The sequence below is a fragment of the Pteropus alecto genome, unplaced genomic scaffold (genome assembly GCF_000325575.1).
Source record: "Pteropus alecto unplaced genomic scaffold, ASM32557v1 scaffold301, whole genome shotgun sequence".
Taxonomy (NCBI): Eukaryota; Metazoa; Chordata; class Mammalia; order Chiroptera; family Pteropodidae; genus Pteropus; species Pteropus alecto.
This window is the reverse complement of record NW_006431043.1, coordinates 1,190,072-1,195,939: the sequence shown is the minus strand read 5'-3', so window position 1 is coordinate 1,195,939 and position 5,868 is coordinate 1,190,072. Positions and strand designations below refer to the sequence as shown.

Here is a 5,868-nt window from a genome sequence, read left to right as displayed (position 1 = left end):
TCATAAATTCTATACCTCTAAAGATTTAATTATAATTTTACGATTCTCTTTCAAAAACTCTAAAAGATACTTTGAGAGAATTTAAGACTGATTCTATTGAAAGAAAGTACACTGTCTATGAAAGCTACAGGAAGATACATTATTTCTTCCCATTACAAGGCTCTCAGAAGGATACTAGAAGGAACAGTAGCCTAGTGTTTGGATTTTAAAAGGGGGAAATATTTCATTTAAAATTAACTGAAATGAACATTGTCTTCCTCAGAAAATCATCCTTCTTTTTTTTTTATAAGACTGAGAGCAGAGCTGAAAGACTGAATTTCAAAAAGTAGCAAGTCAGAACACAGTTCAAAGATATTGTCAATCCATGACAGCACAAGTTTCTCTGTAAGACAGTTGAAGACTAATCATATTCAGCTTTCTATCACTATGACTTTATTAAAGATGAGGAAGCTGAAATGGTGATTTGACAGTCACATATTTCTCGCTCTCCTAGCACCTCAGATACCTCTGAATATTTTTCAATGACTAATTCATTCACATTAATAAACGTCTGTTAAAACACATTTTAATTCACAAAACAAAATCAAAATCCATTCACTTGCTGTAAAGTGTCACCATCCTTTTAGTCAGAAAGTCAGTGAATTTTTTAAATAAGCATTGTGAATAAGCTATTTTAATTCCAGCTCCTTTCAATGATGATAGCCTGTTTCAGTTTTCTAACCAAGGACTTTGAGTTCACATAAAGATATAAATGAAACCTAGTCGAAAAGCCAACTCATCAGCCACATCTGAAAAAATGCCACCTTAAGGGGCAAGCCTGAATCATGCATTCCTAAAGCCCCAATTCCATTTCTCAGCTACCACACTAACTGGAGCTGCAGGAAATCTTCAAGTTGATATCTGTAGCCTTCAGGTTAGCAGAGAGAATCAGTTCTTCTCTCAGTGTGAGTTTAATCAGCACTGTCCAAGAAACTCCAGGATCCAACTATACACTGCAAAACCTTCCTGCTTAACTATCTTATTACTTTACTCTTGTTCAAAATACTATTTCTTTACTCATTTAATTTTTATAGGGCATACAGGCTAGTTTGTGATTCTATTTCTTAAAATTAAATTGCTTTGGAAAGCATCGATTTGGTAGCATCAAGATCCTTAATTGAATCCCTTGACACACTGTACATCAGGGAAAACAAAAAAGAATTACACAGCATTTTACAGATTTAACATCTTGGTCAATCTACAATAATCTTCATGAACCTCTGTATTTTATATTGAAAGGCAGATTAAGTATGTATACTCACAGACATCCAAGCTTTGTTGTAATTGTTGCATAGTTAAAACTCTTACTCAGAAATCACAAAGCAAACTTTAAATAAACATTTACTGAGGTTCTCGTGTGGTTTCTTTTGTCACATAGTAGCTCATACTATCAATGATCTAATTTCAAGAAGCCTTAATTTCTGGGTGGATGGACCTGAAATGATTCACCACTTGGCTTCATATAAACCACTATTAAATCTTATGCATATCACAGTGGTTATAAGCAATCAGCCTCTCTGGGTTCTTAACCCAGTTTTGCCACTTCTGAGCTGTGTGATTTGGGGCAAATAACTCCTCTGTGACTAGTTCCTTCATTTGTAAAATAGGTATTATTATGGTACATATAGCATAGTGCCTAGAAATACACTGGCGCCAAGAACAAACTAAATCATTGAAAGCTGCTGCTGTTATTATTTTATTGCAGTTGATTGTTGTTGCTATTATCATTATTAACAACACTATTACAGACTCAACTGACATCATCTCACCTGTGAAACTTTTTGTACATATCAGCTTTCTTTACATCCTACCCTACAGTATTAGCTTATCTCTTTAATTATATGTCTTTCTATTCTACCAAACTTGAAGTCCCTCCAGGGTAAATGTGTTTTATTCATCTTTTTATAACCAGTGCTCAACAAATGTTAGCTGAAAAAAATGAATGAATGAAAGACTGAATGTGGCTGCTGTTATCCACAGTTGAATTTTGGCATTCAAACTCATCATTTGATAAACACTTATTAAACATATATTAGTTACAAGATGCTGTGCTATGGTGCAGTAGGGACACAAAGACAATGTAATGCACCTAATAAAGAAGGCTCACAACCCAATAAAGGAGACAAATGCTTATCTATTTAATTAGACTGGCCCTAATGCCATATGGTAAGTATAATGTGCTGAGGGAGTAGAGGGAGGAATCTATTAATTGTGTTCCAGGTTGAGTCTGGTGAAGTCATAAGAAAGGGCTTTCAGAAGAAGAAACATCTCAGCTAGGTCATAAAAGAGAGACTTTCTAAGAGAAAGAGAATTCCATGTCTAGGGCAAAGGATAAGTGAGATTGTCAGTCTGGTAGGCAGAATAATGTCCACCCCCAAATGTACCCATGTTTGAATTTCTGGATCCTATAAATATGTTACCTTGTATGGCAAAGGGACTTTACAGATGTGGTTTAAGGATTCTGAAATGGTAGATCATGATTTGGGCAAGCCCAATACAATCCTTATAAAAGAGCAGTACCAGAATCAGATTCAGAGAGAGAAAATGTAAGGATGAAAGCCAAGGTCAGAGATTGGAGTGATGTACTTTGAATGTGGAGGAATGAGGCATGTGCCAAGGAATGTACGTAGCCTCTAGAAGCTGGAAACGAAAAGGAAAGAGATTGTCCCCTAGATCCTCCAGAAGAAATGCAGGAATGGCAACACCTTGATTTTAGCCAAGTGAGTCCAATGCATTTTGGACTTGTGACCACCAGAACTATAAGATTAAAATTTTGTGTTGTTTTAAGCCACTAAGCAACAATAGGAAATTGTTACAGCAAAAATGTGAAATGATAAGTTTCAAGAATAGTGTAAATAGACCACAGGTTGGGGGCTGTAGTGACAGAAGTTGAAGATGTCTATGTAGGATTGTTAATAACAAAATATGCTAAGTACGAAGTTAGGACTTTCCCTTCATGCCCCACATGATGTTTTTCACTCATATTTTAACTTCATCCAATGATACTTCAGGCACCTTCACTTTCTTTACCATTTTTTAAATCATAGAAACAATATGTATATTGAATACATTTCCTCAGAATACCCATGATGGCTCACCTAATATTCTGATTTGCCCCTTTCACACACTCCTAAGATTCTTTGCAATACATACAATGAAGAATCAATGGATGCTTATTGGTGAATAATCTGAACTGTTTTAGAAAGCAAAGTTTGAAAGTGAAAGAAACTAGTTATCAGGCAGTGGTACAGGAAGATGAAAAAGAGGGTCCACCTTAATGCTGTAGTGGTGAATATTGGGAGAGCAGGATGGGCTCAGGAATAGAATTTAGTGACATATTTTTTTTTAAAGTGGCATTAAAAGGAAGCTTCAAAAGTGGATCTGATGCATATAGTTTGAGCGACTAGGTCTATTATGATACTATTCATTAATATGTAGAAATAGAAAAGATATTTGGGGCAATGAGGGTGGAGAAATATACAAAATTACATTTGAAGCATGTAGATTTTAAATTGTCTGTGGAATTCCCTGTTAAAATTGTCTTGTAGTTAATTGAAATTATTAGCCAGAAGCTCAGTGGAGACATGGAAGATAACAACATTGTAATTGTAACTGAAGTTAAAGACATGGGTTAGGATAAACAAGGAAGAAAGTACAAATAATAAAGAAGGCTTACGCATCCAACTCTAGAGCCTACCAGTATATATGAGACAGGCAAAAGGAATCAAAAGAGAGAAAAAGGGAAAACATTAGGCTTTAAAGGGAATGTGAATCAGGAAAGAGTTGGGCCAATGAAGCAAGCAAGGATATTTAAGGACACAATCAACAGAGTTTATGTATTGTAAGCATAAAGAAACAACTGCTTTAGAATTAAGATGCTTCTGGTGATATTGGCCAGTTTTTAGTGGGACAAATGGGGGCATAATCAGAAAATTGAAGGAGGAAAATTAGCTTCATTGGCTTGTTTCTGAATGGTAGGTAAGTTTGGAAGTAAAATAGAGGGACTCTGTAATCATTTGTTTTACTCTACTTACACAGTAGAGAATTGGTTTTAGAATAAGAATGAACTAGATTAAGAGTCTTACCTTATGTTAGGTTACAGAAGCTATTTCATCTCTACACGTCCTGGTTTTATTAGCTACAAAGCATGGACGTAAGTACGTGCCAGATGTATTTCATTTCAGTTTATTTCATTTCTGATCTACTTTTCCCAACACACTGAGGCAGTAAATATATTTCAAAGTTTTACAGCCTTTAAATAATTGCCTTTATGGTAGCTACCAGAGTATTTAACAATGACATTTAACTGTAGACATTTTTAAATGCTAGCTTTTTTCCTATATCTTCTTTCCATTCCTGGCTAGTATGTAATAATTACTTATTCTAAAAAAAATGATCCATTATATTTTATTTAATCCTTAAAGCTTTTACATTGCCAAACACAAGATTGTACCAGTCATTTTCTTCACTCTAATCAAAGTATAATTAAAGTATCCATTTGTGCATGAAACAAAGTATTTTACCAAGTACACCATTTACATAAAGCAATGCATGTTAAAGTTGTGAAATAGATTCCCTAAGGAGACGATAACAGAGGCTCTGAAAGACTCTGCAAATAAAACGTTACCAGAAAAAGACCAGACAAATTGGTGTAGATGATAGAGGCTTTGTTCATTTCCTCTTGCGACCACATCAAAGTTGTGACAGAAACAAGGCACAAACAGCAAGCAGAGTCGGCTGGGGTCTAGATGAACAGAAGCCCTACAACTAGGGAGAAAAATAAGAAATCACCCTGCCATGGTTGGAGGTAGGAGAGAGCGAAGATACAAGGCTGCTGGATCCCCAGTGGCTCAGTGGGACAGAGACTGTGGCACCAACAGCTGCAGACACCTTTTATAGGGCCCATGTCTGCAATTGGACTTCATGGTGACAGACCTACTCACTATAAGTACCACCTCCGGGTAGGCTGGTCAGGGGGCACCAGGGACTTACAGGAGGACACTGAGTTGCTGGAGCAAGGGCTGGAGGCAAGACTCTCTCCTGGGTAGAAGTGCTGGTGGTATCCATTGTTACTCTCTTGAGCCCTCCCCTACTCCCAGTGTGTGGACTCAGCATCGCCATAGCTGAAACTTCAACAAACTGGATAACAGAGGTAGCTCCACCCAAAGGATTTCCTGAAACTCCACCTCCTCCAACTCACAGTCCCACCCAAGCCACATCCAGGTGTGTCCTCTGCAAGTCAGGTGCTCCTTGCTGAACAGCACCAAGACTCATACTGGTGGCAGCTGGCCTCGGTTTCTGGTGTGGCCTCTTGAGGAAACTATAAGAACAGCATCTGTGAATTGCTTGCTGAATCTTAACAGGTGGCCCCAGAGGGACAAAGGCTGGGATTAAACTTGACCTGCAGCTGAATCCCTTTCAGGACTGTATCACTAGACATCTACTACACAAAGTCACGCTAGTAAAACCAGAAAACTTAGTTTTGCTTAGTACATAGAAACAGACACAGAAAGGCAGCCAAAATGGGAAGACAAAGAAGCAGAACCCACAGGAAAGAAAAGAACAGAGATCCAGGAATAATGGGGTCAAGCAATCTAAAAGATGCAGAGTTCAAAACACTGGTTATAAAGATGCTCAATGAACTTAGGAGAAGTGCAGATTAATTAAGTGAGAACTTTAACAAAGAGATAAAACACATAAAAATGGAAATGGAAATTACAAAAGGGAACCAGTCAGAAATGAAGAACCCATTATCTGAGATGAAGAGTATATTAGAGGGAATCAACAGAGTGGATAAAGAAGAGGATCGAACCACCAACATAGAGGATG

At 37.2% G+C, this 5,868-nt stretch overlaps 1 protein-coding gene across 1 annotated transcript in view; it reads right to left on the bottom strand.

Moving 5' to 3' along the window:
• IL1RAPL1 (interleukin 1 receptor accessory protein like 1) overlaps positions 1–5,868 on the bottom strand; it is a 1,242,120-nt gene that overhangs the window by 1,059,833 nt on the left and 176,419 nt on the right. The window lies entirely within an intron of this gene.